The sequence below is a fragment of the Mauremys mutica genome, chromosome 1, assembly GCF_020497125.1.
Source record: "Mauremys mutica isolate MM-2020 ecotype Southern chromosome 1, ASM2049712v1, whole genome shotgun sequence".
NCBI lineage: Eukaryota > Metazoa > Chordata > Testudines > Geoemydidae > Mauremys > Mauremys mutica.
The window spans coordinates 106,155,897-106,174,089 of record NC_059072.1 but is presented as its reverse complement, the minus strand read 5'-3'; the positions used below and the strand labels follow the sequence as shown (position 1 = coordinate 106,174,089).

Sequence of the window (18,193 nt, the reverse complement as noted above, 5' to 3'; positions counted from 1 at the left end):
GAGAGAAGTGATCCTCACTCAGTGTTCTGATGGAGAAGAGTGTATTTTGTTAGACCTGCAGTTGTAAGGTGAACTAAAAAAACCCACCAAGCTAAGCACAGATTTGTGTGGAGAAACTCTTCACTATGCAGGTTTGGGATCTGAGGTGGGAATCCAGCCAAGAAATACATTTTAAATTGACCACTCCCTCTGTGGATTCCTTCATCACTTTCTCTGGTTTACCAAAAATATCCCACAATGCATCAGTTTTACATTGCTGATGAGTTGTTTTGGTTACAATGAAACATCTTCTGTCACTGGGCCACATTCTGATACCCCTAATGATTCATAAGCAGTGATTCACTCCACAAGTAGTCCCACTGAAATCAATGAGATTCCTTGCAGAGTAAAGGCCAGAGTTATAAAGGTATTTAGGTGCCTAAAGAGACAGCTAGAAGTCTAATGGGATTGAGGTGCCTAACTCCCAGAGAAAGTCTACTTTAGGCCTGATCCAAAACTAATTGAATCTGGCCCTGGAACGTGACTGTAGCTTTGCTGTTCACCTTTAAAGCCAGGACCAGTTGTGGCTACATGATTTCAATGATGTAATAAAATACTTTGTGACACTGACATAATTTCACCACTGGGAAGGGAGGAAATAGCCCCCCTAGTGTCCTGTTCTGTGGGAGGCAGAGTGATATTTGTTGTGATTCACTGAGGAGCAATTGCTGCAGGAAGTTACAAAATTGCATTTTGGCCGAGGATACACAGGCACTTTAAGAAGCCACAGTGAATCTGGACAACTTTACAATCCATTTATCAAAGTGCCTGCAATTCCCAATTCAAGGCAGGTGAAGCAATAATATAGAAGGAGCAAAGAAAGTAAATCTGCACCCAGCGCATTTTAATAAATAAAAAGTAAAAAAAACCAAACCAAAACAAAAAAACAGTGCAGACCCATTGGGCTCTTGCCAGCTCTTGTTATTACAGCTGGAGCTTGGCACTTGCTTATTTACTGTTTCATTGAAAAGAGAAATATGGAATAAAGGATCTCTTACTGTTCAGCCCATAAAAGTGAAAGAGAAGGGGAGCGATAAGAATGAATCACCTATTATTTAATGGGCTTTCTTAGACCAGTTCTGCAGGACTCAAACTGACTTCCCTGTATAACTGCTAGGCTTTCATCCAGGGGTTAGCCTAGCACTGCTGAGTTAAATTTAATCTTTTTATCATTTACTCCTGTCTCAGCCCCTGCTTTTTCCATTATCTTTGAGCATTCTCCTGGGCCTGCCTTAGAAAAGGTGTCTCATGAGTGAATGGTCACCACCAATGGCTTGCAGAGAAATTCCACTAATTCCTACCAATTTATTGGGTACAAGTTACTGCAGGTAGCACACGGTTAAAAATAAAAGACATATAGTTTATTGAGCGTTGAGGGTTCAATGCCTTTTGCTGTTTATCCGGGAGGGTGGGGGGGAGAGAGAGAGAGAATAACACATGCATCACAGAATTGTGACACATTTTTTATCATTATTATTATTATTTTATTAGTGATGCCCAGAGACTCCACTGTGCAAAGTACTGTCTAAACACATAGTGAGAAAGAGTCCCTGCCCTGTAGATTACAGTCCAAATAGTAAGACAGATAAAATATGACAAAAACTTCCAAGGAGAAAATTGGGAACTAAAGCCCAGATTTTAAAAGTGTTTAGTTTCCATCTCAAGGTAAATATCACTGCATTATATAATACAATGTCATCATGCAAGGATACAGCACTTTGCCCTTGCACAGCCCCAGAAGTTTTGGGACCCTTTGTATACCTTACAAGTTAGACTTCCAGAATATAGGAATGGCCCAGTAAAATCAGGAGAGGAAAAAAAATGGCATGTGTGCCAACCCTAATCTATCTGCACTGTGATTAGAGTTGGGCAAATAATGGGAAAAATATTGAAAAAATGTCATGGAATTCCTCAAATATGTTATTTTACAATTGTAGGAACAGATCCTCCACTGATGGGAACTGGTATAGCACCATACCGATTTACACTAGCTGAGGATATGGCCCGTCATGTATCCAGCTCAAACTGTGATATAATAACCCCTAAGTATTTTCCTGGGTGCCTTTGTGAGTGAGCTACGGGTGGCTGACCTGATTGTGATACTTCTGTTGTGAGTGTTTGCATAGAGAGAAATCTAAAAGAATCAAAGCAGAATGATCAGTACAGACTGTGTTAGTGTCATGGTTACTGTAGCGAGGGAGGAAACACCTGGCCCCTCAAGGCATGTGGTTGGGACCAGAAGCTGAGGCTGGCAGGTGACTGCTGGTAAAGTAAGTGGAGGGGTGGGGGAAGAAGAGAGTGCAGAGCCTATCATAAAGCTGGAGAAATGAGAAAGCTTCCTTGTGTGCAAACCTGTAGTACTGGTATCCTGTGAGTCTGTTTGGAACTGGAAGGCTGGAGAAACAATTGTTTGGGTTTTTTTTAGATTGCATGGTCAGAACCTACCCACTGACCTTTGTTTGTTCCCATTTGCAAAGATGCTGCCATTGTGTTATCACAGGATGAGACAGGAATGAAAAATGGGGGTGAATGGAGGCATAGGGCCAGATTCATCCCTGCCTAAGGGTGGCTTTACCTCATGCTCCAGATGTACATCCAAAGAGCCAATGCACTGATGCAAGCAGGTTCGACACAGTCACACCCCCTCTTACTCCCAGCCCTAGAACTGGGGCCCCTGTGGAAGCGATACAGCTTTGGCAGAGCTAGATCTGTACTTGTCATAGCAGCCTCTTGTGCTGAGAGCATGCCCCAGAGAGGTCCTCGCCTGCCCTATGGCTTCTTTGCATCACACTGGCTGCTATAAAGGGGTTCTATGGCAATTATTAATTCAGCCCAGAGTCTGGGAAGTCAGGAGACCTCAGCCCAACTCTTGGGAATCATCATACATCCTGCGTAGCAGACTGCGAGCCGGTGATCTTCCCAAGGGCTCGGAGGAGGAATCTTTAACTCCCACATCTGGCCAGGGAGCAGCTGCCACTGCAGCCCTGCCACTGCAATCGCCTTGATCCTGTCTGTGCTGCATCTCTCTGTAGGGAGCCAGAACATTTACAAAGCAATCCATTGGCTCTGTCCCCCGCCAGCTTCTGTCATACCCTCAGCCCCTCCCCACCCTGCCGTGTTTTATGGAACACTCTGTGCAAAGTGCGGGAGGGGGGAGGCGCATGGCCTGCAGCCCTCTCCTCAACACAAACCTTGTGCCGTGGAACTGCATCCGTTCTGCCACGTAGGAGACCTTTGCACAGAGATGTTGCTCCTAAGTCTCTTTGGACCTCAGTTTCTTACATTGTAACAGGGCTGACACCACTTTGGACACGTCTACACTGCACACTCCTTTTGGCAGTGTGTAGAGTACATACACTACATGCCCTCCTAGCATGGGTATAAATCATGGTGTAGACAGTGAGGCACTGCTTAGGCGAGGAAAGACATGCCTGAACCCTGTGGGTATTTACCCTACATGGCTCTCTGCATGCCCAAGCAATGCCACTCCCATGTACTCTGCTATTTTTAGCAGTGTAGTGTCCCACTTCCTCCTCACTGCTGGACTCTTTCCCTGCCACAGGGAAAGGCTCTGTCAGGGGGGAGGTAGCAGGGAAAGGCTCCGGCAGCTCTACACTGGCACAGCCTTTCCCCACTGCCCTGCACCCCTCCGCCAGAGCCTTTCACTGCCACATGTAGCTACACACCACAGTGTCGGGGCAGCTTGGTTTTCACTGCAGCTTGTACCTACACTTACCCTCCATGACACTGCCAGGGGTGTATAGTGTAGACATACCATTAAAGAGCTTTGTAATCCACTGATGAGAGGTGCGGCATAAATGCAAAATATTACTATTAATTGCTAACAGTATTGCCCATTCCTGCAGATTACCATGAAGAATGATCCCATTACTGGTCTCACATCTGTGATTCGATCACACACTACTTTTCAAGATATGGCCATTGTCAGGCAAATTAACTGTTGTATTACAGATATCTGGCCTTGTAAACTGTAGCTGTGACTGGATGTATTTGCCATCTGTCAGCTGTGTGCTGGCTGATGTGAAAAGAGCTAGTGGTCGGAGTCCAGTTCCTGGTGAGCAGATGTCCGCCTCAACAACCACCATCACCGCCACTGATAATCAACTCTATTGTTAGTCATCTCAGCAAAGTCAAGTCAAAGACTGAAAGGACATGGAGTATAAAATACCTCTAGTGTGGTGATTCTTTCCTCCTGTTCAGGGCAGGGCTTAGACAGTTTCTTGGGAATGAAAGAAGCGTGCACTGCCACTACCCTTCTGTACAGATTCCTGGGTAAATTGAAAGCTGTGGTCTTCAAGGCTAATGGTGCTGATGTGCTGTATGAGTTTCCTATAGTCGTCATTGATTTTTGGAATGAGACATTTCCAAATGTACCACCGGACTCCCCTATGCCATCACTTTCAAACAGAAATGGCTCTAATTAGTGTCCTGTGTATTAAAGTCTCCAACATGCCCACCTGTGGTATCTTCTAGTTAGTCACATTTGAAAGTGTTTTAAAATGTCAGCTCTGCACCACCCAGAGATTTCCCTAGAACAAGAGAACACTCACTAATCTATCTGGCTAGCTCAGCTTTGTGGTCCCTTGACACCATCAGAGCAGCACAAAGGGCCTGTGTCACAGCCAGAATCTGGATCTAAGTGCTTTATAATTAGGGAGGCCAAAAAAAATTTGAAGAGCAACTAGCAGAAGACCGAAATTAACCAGTTTTTTTAAAGTACATCGGAAGCAGAAAGCCTGTCAAATAATCAGTGGGGCCACTGGACAAGTGAGATGCTAAAGGAGCACTCAAAGAAGACAAGGCCGTTGTGGAGAAATTAAATGGATTCTTTGCTTTGGTCTTCACTGCAGAGGATGTGAGGGAGATTCCCACACCTGAGCCATTCTTTTTAGGAACTGTTCCAGATTGAGATATCAATGGAGGAGGTTTTGGAACAAATAGATAAATTAAACACTAATATATCACCAGTACCAGATGGTATTCACCCAAGAATTCTGAAGGAGTTCAAATATAAAATTGCAGAACTACTACCTGTTGCTTAAATCAGCCTCTGTATCAGATGACTGGAGGAAAAGTAATGTGATGCCAATTTTTTAAAAAGGCTGTAGATGCGATCCTGGCAATTACAGGCTGGTAAGCCCAACCTCAGTACCAGGCAAATTGGTTGAAACTATAGTAAAGAACAAACTTATCAGACACATAGATAAACACAGTATGTTGGGGAAGAGTCAGCACACCTTTGTAAAGGGAAATCATGCCTCACAATCTATTAGAATTATTTGAGGGTGTCAACAAGCATGTGGACAATTGTGAGCCATTTGATATAGCATACTTAGACTTTCAGAAAGCCTTTGACAAGGTCCCTCACCAAAAGCTCTTAAGCAAAGTAAGGATCAGTAACTGGTAAAAAGATAGGAAACAAAAGGTAGGAATAAATGGTCAGTTTTCACAATGGAGAGAAGTAAATAGCTAGGTCCCCCAAGGATCTGTACTGGGGCCAGTATTGTTCAATATATTTATAAACAATCTGGATAAAGGGATAAAGAGTGAGGTGGCAAAGTTTGCAGACAATAGAAAACTACTCAAGATAGGTAAGTCCAAAGCCGACTGCAAAGAGTTACAAATAGATCTTGCAAAACTGGGTGACTGAGCAAAAAAATGGCATATGAAATTTAATGTTGATAAATGCAAAGTAATGTATACTGGAAAACATAATCACTACTATTCATACAAAATGATGGGGGTCTAAATTAACTGTTACCACTCAAGAAAGAGATTTAGGAGTCAACATGGATAGTTCTCTGAAATCATCTGCTCAGTGTTCAGCAGCAATCAAAAAAGCAAACAGAATGTTAGGAACCATTAGGAAAGGGATAAATAATAAAATAGAAAATATCATAATGCCACTATATAAATCCATGGTAGGCCCACACCTTGAATACTTTGTGCAGTTCTGGTTGTCCTGTCTCAAAAAAGATATATTAGAATTGGAAAAAGTACAGAGAAGGGCAACAAAAATGGGTATGGGTATGGATCAGCTTCCGTATGAGGAGATATTAAAAAGACTGGGACTGTTCTGCTTGGAACAGAGACAACTGGGGGGGGATATGAATCATGAATGGTCTGGAGAAAGTGAAGTAGAAATGTTATTTAATCCTTCACATAACACAAGAACCGGGGTCACCCAATGACATTAATAGGCAACAGGTTTAAAACAAAAATAAGGAAGTACTTCTTCCCACAGCGCACAGCCAATCTGTGGACGTTGTTGCGAGGAGAAGTTGTGAAAGCCAAAAGTATAACTGAATTTAAAAAGAATCAGATAAATTCATAGAGGATAGGTCCATCAATGGCTCTTAACTAAGAAGGTCAGGAGTGCAACCCCATGCTGTGGTTGTCCCTATACCTCTGACTGCTAGACGCTGGGACTGGACAACAGCAGATGGATCCCTTGATGAATTGTCGTGTTCTGTTCACTTCCTCTGAAACATCTGGCAGCAGCCACTGTTGGAAGACAAGATCCTGAGCTAGCTGGACCACTGGTCTGACCCAGTATGGCCATTCTTATACAGTAGAAAGTGGGCTTTTTGTTTCTTCTTGTGTTTTTAGCATTTTAATGTTTCTTTTGTCTTAACCACTTGGTTACAAGGTTTGGTTCCACCCAACACTGCTGATGATTTAGATCTATTATGAGTATGATCTTATTTCTAAAAATAGTAGCCCATGGCAGTCACATAACTTCTTTCCCTCCTTCTGTTAGCAACATGATGGCCCAATCTTTGCCAGGAACTCTTCAGTTCCATTCCAGTAACTCTGTCCCCTGTGGCTATTTCCTTGGTTTTAATTTCCAGTGTAGTTTTTCTTTAAGTATGTTATCCATGGCTCCTCCTCAGAATAAGTTAATCCCAAAGACTGAATTGTATTCCTTTGATCTGCCTTTCCTTCTTAGATGAATTAATAATATTATTATTTACCATTATTACCATGCTTTTCATTATTTACTATATTCTTTCATCCACAAAATGCCTTTTATCCCTTTCTTGAGGGCTCCAAATTACTTTACAAGCTTAAAGTGTTATACAACTTACATACCTAGGGATCCCTTCGTCCATTACCAAAATGCAGATGCCTGTTGGGTGAATTACAGCAGCTGTTTACTAGCAGACAACACTGCTCAGCAGATCAGGATGGAACGTGAGAAATACTGTATCTAAGACCCTGTGATACCGTGCACCACATTAGACCTGAATTATGTGGGCAGGCCCCCACTAGTTTTGTGGCAGAGCTGCCCTGAGTTCTGCGCCAAATTGGCAATTATATGTTAACCAAGCTTGAGAGATTTGTGTGCCTTGTAAGAATGGGAAATGGGGAAAAAGCACTGTCTTGTAAGGCGCCAGGATGGATGGTTGGATGATATGGATGCCATTGAGGTGTTTTAAAATACACAGGAGGGGGCTGTGCGCCTGAGTGGTTCAGAAGCTCTGAATGGCAGGTGCTTTCTCAGGGCCACTGAAAACAGGAAAGATGGGAGAACAGTCATGGGCCCAATCAAAACAATGAAAGGGGGATAGCTGGATAGCTGCTGAGGTCTTCGATCCTTCCGTTCTTTCCATTAGCAATTGCAGTGTTCAGGAAAGAGGCAGGCTGGTTGGACAAAAAACAGAGCATTTCCCCCCCCCCCCAACTATACAGGCAATCAGCTCAATCTGAATTTGCTCTGGCCTCTAGAAACATCTAGCTCACACTGGGCATGCTCAAAGGTTGAAGATAGACATGAGCAAGAAAGCAAAGCGCTTCTCCATGTTTCTGTATGTATTCACTGTTTACTTGCAATCTTCTGATTCTGCATATATTCCTGCTAGTATCTTCTTTGCAAGTGCTGAGATTGTCAAAGGCGTTCAAATGAGATAGGTGCTTAAATCCCATTGAAATTCATTGAGTCGGATGCCTAACTCCCTTAAGCGCCTCCAAAAATCCCAGCCTACAACATTAGCCAAAAGAAATTACAAATGGGTCTGAACACAGCTAAAGCCAAGTGTTTACAAATCTGAATGAAGAGCAGCTGGGAAATGTTTTGCTGCTTTCTTCCAGTTCTGTTTGCAATGGGGTTGGAAGAACAGAAGCACAATAAATGCTAAATTTTATTTATTTATGAGATTGCCAAAGGTGCTGGTGGCAGTTCAGTGCCCAATTCCTATTGACATTTAATAGGATTTAGGCCCCTAAACACCATTGGTGCCTTTGAAAGTCTCTTCCATATTGTCTGGAACTGTCTAGTAAGCTCCAGCCTGCCACCCAGTCACCTGCTAACACTTCCTAGGACAGAAGCTGAACCCTGACAGAGGACTCAAGTCCTGGACCCTGACTGGCAGAATGCTGGGAATCCTGATTGGTCCACAGCTTCTATATAAACCAAGCACAAGAACAGGAAATTGTCCATGCAACTGGGCTCCAGCTTGCTCTGGACTGTGTGGCTCCTGTGCCCCTAGCTTGACTTCCTTGCATCCAAACTTCTTGGCTTGACTCCCGGCATCTGACTGTAGTTCCAGACTCCAGTTTGTCTCCTGCTTCTCACCTCTTGGTATCTTGACCCAGCCTGACTCTGACTCCTGACCCATGGTTCTCATCTTCAGTTTGTCTCCTGCCTCGGACCCCCAGTATCCTGACCCGGCCTGATTCATGGTTGTGCTCTCAAGTTTGTCTCCTGCTTCTGATCTCCCAGTATCCTGACCCAGCTGACTCTTGGCTCCCGTCCCATGACTGTGGACCCGGACTCTGACCACTAGGTCTGTCTGCCCATGACCTGGCCATGACATTTATGAATTGAGGCAAAATGTAATTACCAAAATTGGGATTTGCCAAGACAGCAGATCCCTAGTCCTGAGGAAAGGGCCAGCGGATCTTGAAACGACTGAATAATCAGGTCTTCTGTTTTATCTCCATCTGAATGAAGGCAGCCATTCTGGCCTGTTTTATATCTCTTCAACAGTAGAAGGGAGACTTCCAGTTGCACACACACGTGATCATTAACATAGATACTGTCAGGCTGGTATGCCCTAAATATAACCTAAAAACACAAGATAAAAATAAAACCTCCTGCCTGATCATGATGTATCTGTCAGTTCCACAATGTGAGGTCCACAACACTGACAGCAACTTGGAGAACTTCTCTGCTTGGAAACCTGTCAAGAACAAACCCAGGACTGTATGTTTGTTTCTTTTTTTCATGATTGCATTCCTCTGGCTGTCTATCTGTGCTACATTCTGGTGAGCAAGGTGAGTAGCAAAACAGCACAAGAAGCCTGGGTCTCAAAAGATTCAGGGTGAGAGGTTTTCCTTTGACTTCAGCGAGGCCCTTGGCTTCTACATTATTTGTGAGCAGTTTGTTGTGACTAGTTGAAATTCAAACAGTGATAGTTAGCAGGGACTGGGAACAAAGGCAGTCAGGCTTCCATTGTGAATACTGACATGTAGGAATTCAAAATTTGTTTTCCATGGCTATTTTCTTAATATCCACTTAAAATTTGCTGTTTTTATGAACATCCCCACTGCTAAATCTATTCTCTAGAATATTCATAGAAGACAAACACAGAAGTGGCATGCGGAAACAGCAGAAAAAGTGAATTCAGCTTTTATTCCAGTAAATATTCTCTTTATTTTAGATAAACCCCTAGCTCCGCTGTGAAATCAGAAAAAAATGGTAAATCCTTAAACCAAAAAGAAGTTTGAGAGGTTCAAGATATCTCAGACTCAGTGGGCTTTCACTTTCCTAACTGAAACAACAGTTGGTTTAAATAGCTCACATAATTAGGGTTATACTAGATTTATTGAGGAGTACTTGTGGCACCTTAGAGACTAACAAATTTATTTGGGCATAAGCTTTCATGGGCTAAAACCACTTGATGCATCCGCTGAAGTGGATTTTAGCCCGCGAAAGCTTATGCCCAAATAAATTTGTTAGTCTCTAAGGGCTAGTCTACACTTACGAGCCGGGTCGACGCGGTGAGTTCGACTTCTCGGAGTTCGAACTATCGCGTCTAATCTGGACACGATAGTTCGAACTCCGGAAGCGCCGCGGTCGACTCCGGTACTCCACCACTGCAAAAGGCGGTGGCGGAGTCGACCTTGGAGCCGCGGACTTCGATTCCGCGGCGTCTGGACGGGTGAGTAGTTCGAACTAGGGTACTTCGAATTCAGCTACGCTATTCACGTAGCTGAATTTGCGTACCCTAGTTCGACCCCGCTTCTTAGTGTGGACCAGCCCTAAGATGCCACAAGTACTCCTCATTCTTTTTGCTGATACAGACTAACACGGCTACCACTCTGAAACTGGATTTATTGTTCTCCATCCAATAAAAAGGTAAAAATTGGAGATATACCAATCTCCTAGAACGGACCTTGAAAGGTCATTGAGTCCAGCCCCTTGCCTTCACTAGCAGGACCAATTTTTGCCCCAAATTAAGTGGCCGCCTCAAGGATTGAACTCACAACCCTGGGTTTAGCAGGTCAATGCTCAAACCACTGAGCTATTCCTCCCTCCTCCCATAGCTAAGTCCAGAACCCTTGAAGGTGATGTTAGGAAGAGAGAAAGAAATCAAGAAAATTAAATGGGACAAAAAGAAAGAAAAGGAGGGGAAAGGAAAGAATATAAATACAATAAACATATATAGAGAGAGATAGGTGTTTGCCTCTCTCTCTATGTATATATCCTATTATATTTTGCAGGCATTGCATTTATTTCTGATGTTCCATCTATTGCAGAACAGCTTTTTGTAAAGGAGGTAAGAAAAAGAATAGCCCGAATCATGATTAGCCCTGACTACATTTTACATTGTCTGCAGTGGAGGCTGCTGCTGCTGCTGTAGAAGCTTCTTGAATAAAAACAGGGGGATAATAGGAGATACCTGAGATGTCACAATAGGAACAAAGAAGAAATACCTCGGCTATTTATAAAAAAGAAAGGAAAAAAGGAAATATTCAATTCTGAATTCAAACAGTATGAGGAAAGCTGAGAAGAATCAGATATACACTGCACAAGTGGATCTTATCTTCCCTCTGTGTGAGAAGACAGACACAGGAGATTATAATACGGTACTTGGATGTTCTTGCTCTTCATTCAGCCACTTATTGCATGTCTCCCATGATGAGAAACAGATTCCCAGGTATCTTTTGAATGTTTTTAATGTGACAGGAGACAGGTTGCATTACTTAGCTAGCCAGCAGGCTGTGTCCTCCTATGTTCAGCACTGTACAGTACATGCAAATTGCCCACAGCCACTCTGCTTAAAACTGCTTCTTACATCTGTCTAATATTTTTACCAGAAGGAAAGAGTAAGTGGGAATTTTCAGATAGTAAATGTTTTATGTCATATTTGTAAAAATGTAGTAAAATTGCATAAATAAGGCAGATCTATATGGCCAAATCATCAATAGACAAACAATGGATGCTTTTATCAAGTGTCATTAACAAACTTTTCCTTTGTGAAGGATGTCCCCAGAACCCTTTTGGAGATCTGAAGATCTTCTCACTTACCACTGGTATTACTAATTACTATTATTTATTTATTAGTTTGCAATGCCATAGCACTTAGAGGCTCCAACTGAGATCAGGGCCCCACTGCGCTAGGTGCTGTATATACACACAGTAAGGGACAGTCCCTGTTCAAACAGGGTGTACAGGCTAAATGGAATTTTATAATTCACTACCTTGCTTGCCAGCTAAGGAGAACAGGATAGGATTCTCTTAGGAGCCCCTAAATGCTGCACCTTATTTGTCCAGAATGGTCACCACTGAGTCATGGAGATACTGTCTCCTCTCTGTAGCACTCCCAGTCCATGTAAGTTGGGAGAGACAGACATCTGGAATGGGAATCAAAACCAGACCCCCAGCATAGTACAGATAAACTGGCCCATAATCTTGTTTGATAACTAGCACGCACTTCACTGCCACTCCTTCAGTTTATTTACTATGCTGCAGTCCTATTAATACTCTCCTTAGATCTGTAAGATGCTGTCATACACGTGGAACTTTTGGTGATACCACAGGTGCACTCTTCATGGCTGTGCCAAGCATGCAGTCCCTAATGCCTAATGATTTTCAAATCATGATTAGGGACTGTCCCTAAAATTACGAAAATAACCCTAACTGTCCTGTTCATTTCACTTCAGTTCCACCACCATCCTGGCAGCAACAGCCATAAGATACTGAAAACCTATGCAGGGAAGTTCTTTTTCCAGTCAGGTCCTGAGGTGCATGACTGGAGCATCTCCAGCATGGAGGGGGTACTTCACAGAAGTCAGTGCAGCTTTAATTGTATGAGGTTTTTCCTGGGAGTGTTCAAGAGAGGAGGGAAAAAAGAGTCTTTTCTGTCCATGAATGATGCCCATATGCAGCAAGTAGCCAGTTCTCTATGGGCTCAGTTCTGACGTGATGTCAATGGAAGTGTAAGCCTCACCTCAGCAAGTGCATGTTACATGCCAAGGAAGCATGAGGCAGAAAGGCAAAATGATAGCAAGAAAAGCACATAACAGGAGGCTGTAAAATGAAGTAATCTTACAAGACCACACATCCCCCTTTTGATTGCCATTCTTTCTATAATGCTGCCATTTTGCACCTCCTCAGACTGTTGTTGTACATATGTATTGAGGGTATAGTTGACACAACCATTTATGTCACCCCTGTGACTGTGCGAGTTAGTAGGACAAGTTGTTATGCTGAAAGGTGCTAATGGCTGCCAGGAGCAGAGTACTGGTTCCAAAGACAACCACAGAACTCATTAAAGCCAATGGGTGTGCCAAGGACTCCTGTTCAGGATCATAAGAAGGAGCATTCAAACCCCGTTAATGGTTGAGGGCTGTGGGGCTACCGCCCAAGTCACCAGATGTGTGGACTGAGGTTTCAAACAGAAGGGCTAGTATATTGGCAGCAGGCTGTGTGTGGGTTGGAGGCCAAAAGGAATCATGAGCACTGCTCTGAGAGGAAGCAGAGGCCACGGCTTCTTGGGCTCAGAGCTCACTGTCGTGGCAGACCTTTGGATTTCTGACAAGGAAACTTCCTGCTGTTGTTTGTGTCTGTGTTCCGGGAAATAGGGCTTTGTGTACATTCTGTGTAAATAAGCAGGATAAGACCAAGAATATTCCTGACTCATAGCATCAGTTTCTCATGGAAAGAATCCTGTTAGGCTCTGATTATTGACTACTCGCTCAGGACAAAGAAGCACCGCTGCATATGGGCTGACATTTCCAAAGCTGACTAGGGGATTCAGACACACTTTGATTGGCTTTGAAAATTTCAACCATGATTGTTCAGCCTAGCTGGTTATAATGAGGGACAGCTATATCTCCTCACCACTGCCCAAAACTCAACCTGCTACTTTGGAGTTTGGTAAAATGTTCATTAACTTTCCTTCAAAGAGATTTTTCTGTCTCCTCTGCCTCTAATCTTCCAGGCTCCGATGAGACCCAGCAATGGACCTTACAAATCACCCATAGTTTACCTAGCCTGACTGGAAGCAGGAAGCACCAGAAACCTGGTGGATGAGCCAGTTCTTCCAAATTTGCAGGTTCAAGAAGCTCGCATATGGCCTATTGCTTGTTTATCTAAGTTGAACCACTAAAGCCTTTTGCAGTTTGCCCATCAATAACACTGGCTCTCACTCACTGGTTGCATATAAGTCTCAAAAGCAATTTAGGATCCCTACTTTTCAGGAATTGTCAAAGCGAAGGGGAGCACTCTTCACACACACAATGCTTTACTGACCCCTTCAGAGACCCTTAGAGACAGCTGTGCTTTCTGGGCCTGATCCGAACCCCATTCAAGTTAATGGGAGTCTTTCCCTTGACTTCAATGGATTTTGGATCAGGCCCTGCAAATCTGCAGATGTGGGTATCTGCGGCCCATGTTTGCAGATCGCAGATGGATGCAGATCCAAATGTTATTTCTAGAGCCCTGCAAATCTGTGGCTATCTACTTTATATACGTGGGTATCCACATCTGTGGATGCGGATATCCACGGATCATATGTGCGTATCACTGATTGGATGCAGATACAAATTTTGTATCTGCACAGGGCTCTACTGGTAAGGGCTTCCACAAAAATCTCCTTTTGTATCTGGGTCCAGGACGCAAATGTTCACAGAGAGATGGGTTTGAGAGAATGAGGAATCCATTCATTTATTTTGCCATTCAAATACAAATGCTTTTTCATAGCCACAACCAAATGAGAGAGCACCAGTAGGCAAATACATTTATATGAAGGGTGATTTCTGAGAATGGTTATACTTTGCTCTTGAGAAAATGTACTACAAACGTTGGCTGCATAGCAAAGTGGTCAACTTGTATAGCTTGAGTTGGAGGTGGGGTCTTTCTAGGGGATCTGGAGGCTCCTTCCATGTGTTAAAAATATCTGATATTTTGGAGCAATTTGATACATCACAAAGTGTTTTTTAAAGAGTTCTTCATGACCATTTGTATAAGCTGCAGGGATGCCCTGTTTGGCAGGGATGCTGGAGTAGTAGCCAGGGAGATAGTGAACTCCATCCGAGGCAGAGAAATCAATCCAAAGCGCCTGTCAGTTTTGTGGCAGAGTTTTAACAAGGGGCTTCCTGTAGCCCCAACAGCACATCATTGTTAAAGTAAGGGGGAGGAGGGTAGGCATGTTAAGGGGAAGAAAATCTCTATAGTGCATGTGAGAGATGAGACCCCACTCCTCAGGCTACTTACTCAAATAGATTTTGCATCAAAAGTGGCGTTATTTATAGAAACACATGCTTTACCTTAACACTAATAGTAGCCAACACAAAATAAACGTGGTCACTTAATGATCCATCTAGTGGGAGTCTACAAAGAAACCTATTTTTTTCCATTCAATTACATGATCATTGTCTTTAGTCTGACATCAGTACATTTTCTGCAGCATCATTATTTACTGAATGCCAAAGGAGCACTGGGCCTCCTTTCAAATATTGGAATGGCAAAAGGTATTGCAGGGTTGTGTAGAAACTCAGAACTGGAATAACTGGGGCTTCTTATAGATTAAGGTCGAGGTACATTTTCACTGTAGTTTAGAACTCACAGACTCTGCCTAGTTCTAGATAGTTGTATCAGCCCCTCACTTTCATAAGCACTATATACACCCACAAAGGGAAGCAAATTGAAGAAGAGGAATAGGCCGTCTTTCTCCATGCAGCATACATAATAGGGTGGGAAGCTTGTCATCAAAAGAACCTGGCTACTTTTCCATTCTCCTTCCCAAACCTTTTTCCAGGTTTAAGCATGGACTTGTTTCTGACCTCTGATATGAATGTTTGTAGAGCATGGCCAGCAGGAGTAGTCAGGAATTCCATCTATCGGATGTACCAATGTTATTTGGGAAAACTATTCTTAATGCTTAATCTTATTTGCATCAATACTACAATCCAGGTTTCCTGTGTATGATTTAAACTGGCAACTACTGGTAACATCTGCTTTGCAAAAATAATGAAAGAGTTTTTTGTAAATATTTGCTTCAACTGAAAACAAGGAAAAATCCTATTTTTCATACCCCTGCCATTTGTTGGAACCCTTCCTCCAGCTCCCGCTACTCCTTGTCTGTTGAACTTTGATGAGTGACACATGCCTTGGAGCTGGCCGTTGAAAGCATGTAAGTGTGTCTGACAATAATAGGCCAGACTAATTCTTTATGTAAAGAATGCATCTGATCCAATGAGGGTTACAGGATTGCTTGATCCTCTTCCCACTAACACTCAGACAGCCCCACATGCTTACGTGACATGTACACATACATACATTCACACATAAGCAGACATTCTTGCATAGATGCACATGCACACACAGGGAGACAGATGGTCACAAAATCAAAAGAGACACACACAGAGTTGCCCGCACACAAGCACACAAACACAGACACTCGCAACCTCACATGTGTACACAGCTAAACCATTGCTTGGAAAATAAATGTTGTGACATAGAAACCATCATGCTAAAAAGATTTGTGAGTGGCAACTACTTAATTGGTAGCCACCAAAATCAGTGTAGCCGTTGGTCATGTACAGCAGCTACAACCATCATCATTTCATGACAGAGCAAAGGAAATAGCCGGGATTCCACTGGCAGTGCCTTCTCCAGCCTGTTGCCTCTGAGGTAGCGCTGGCTGGGATTTCATTCCTAGTGCATGAGTATGTGATGTGGGAGAGCAGAGCTATATTTCATTTCACTCGTAAATCATATTGTATATTCTTCCATTGACCACATAGCCCAGGATGACAGTTAGCTTGGATCTCATTAACTGATAACACCCAGGTGGGTCACTGTGCCCTGAACACTATCAGAAGCTCTGGTGATAAACATCTCCCTGTCACCCTATTGCTTCCTGACCCTGTCCATCCTTATCATATAATTAGATCAATGCTTCTTTCCATCCTCATCTCTACTCAACGTCAGAATGGTGAATGTTTTCAAGACCACTTCCTCAGCCTCCCCCGGACACAAACAAAGCCAGGCCATTCCCTGATCTCCCATGCATGTGAGGGACTGAAATAAAAAGGGATTTTTTGGTTGTTTTGTGAGCTGATTCCCTAAGAACACAGTCCACGCACTATGCAGTGTCCAAACTAAGCCTCTTCCTCAGGTTTGGCTTTATTCATCAAGTCAACTTGTACAAAACACAAGTTTAGCTTATCTCTTCTTCCCCCAGTGGGCTACTCCTAAGGGTTCCTTCTTCAGAACAGCTCAGCCCATACCCCTACCACTGTTATTAATTGAGCCCTCCATTTTAAAGGTGTAATAATGATCATCTGTTAAGATTTTGGAATGTTCTGAATATGCACATCATCAGGCATAAAGCAACTGGGAAATATAGAAGGGCAACAGTCTCCTTGAGTGTTGTGGACCAGGGTATGAAGAATTAAGCCAACTCATGTATACAAAGGGAATATATAATGGCATGGATGTACAGAGGTTTTATTGGTATTTGTTTAGGATGACAGCATTACTTATGAGTGGAAGCAGATTCATTACAGGTCTCTAAAAAGGGAGACTACTGACATTTTCAAATGCTCATTTGCAAAGTAGTAAATGTAAAGATACAGATAATTAAAAATATAAAGGACATTCCCCCACCATGGCATGCAACTGGTTAACCAGGCAAGCATGTACCCAACTGTAAATCACTTGATCATGTATCTTACAACAGGAGTGTCCGAACTTTAATCAATCAAGAATGACATTGAAGTTCAAAAATTAAAATAGCAAAAAGACCCCCCGCCAATATTAATTAAATCAATCAGACAAATGAAAACACAACTGAACCTCAAGTAGAATTTTATACCTTACATAAAATTGCATTGAATTATAGTTAATTATAACTTTTATACTCCATATATAACCCTACCCCCAAGCAGAATCTTTATACCCTAAAAAGAAGTCTCAGAAGTTCCATGAAATCCATTAGCCACTTCACTATTGCTGTTGATTTTATGTGGAAGGTGCTCAAATACTATGGAGACGGGCAGCAACATAAACCCCTAGGTTAGACAATATCTACCCTCAAACCTTAGTTGCATAAAAACAGAGAACACTGAATCTAACACCACCTTAGAGATATAGCATGGTTATTGAAACCTGGGGGGAAAGGGGAAGCGGGGGGCACAAGCCCCACGATCATCACAAACAGGTCTCAGGGGTTCCTGAGCACCTGCCCTTTCTTTATAGCTAAATGCATTGTGGAAGTCCATTATGTGACTCTACACTGTAACATATGGTCAAAATATGGAAAAGGTTGAAAACCACTAGCCTATGAGAACTACAGCTCCCGGCATGCATTGCTCCATCTGAAAGGCATGCATCAGGATGGAGAGTAGCATGCTAGCAGTGGGAGTTGGAGATTCCTACTTTAATATCATAGCATGTGGACACAGAGTATATAGCTGTGTTTTCTTTTCCACTGCCAAGTTCTTTTTGTTTTCTTTGTAAAATAAGAAAAATCCCACTGAGAAGCAGTTAAACCAAAATATTCTAAAGCTGCTTATATCCTGGGAGGGGAAAAAATGACTTCCCGGAAATCTCTCTTGTTTTCAAACATTCTCTTTCAGATACCCTTTTGAAGTCACAGGCTCGTAGTGTGAGTGACTGAGA

The 18,193-nt window shown here is 42.9% G+C and overlaps 1 protein-coding gene and 1 long non-coding RNA gene across 5 annotated transcripts in view; one reads left to right on the top strand and one right to left on the bottom strand.

The window, feature by feature from the left end:
- Positions 1-18,193, top strand: part of CHRM2 (cholinergic receptor muscarinic 2) — a 130,199-nt gene that overhangs the window by 85,033 nt on the left and 26,973 nt on the right. The gene's annotated exons all lie outside the window — the stretch shown is intronic.
- The window catches only part of LOC123360278, a 45,212-nt gene that overhangs the window by 2,989 nt on the left and 24,030 nt on the right, over positions 1-18,193 (bottom strand). The gene's annotated exons all lie outside the window — the stretch shown is intronic.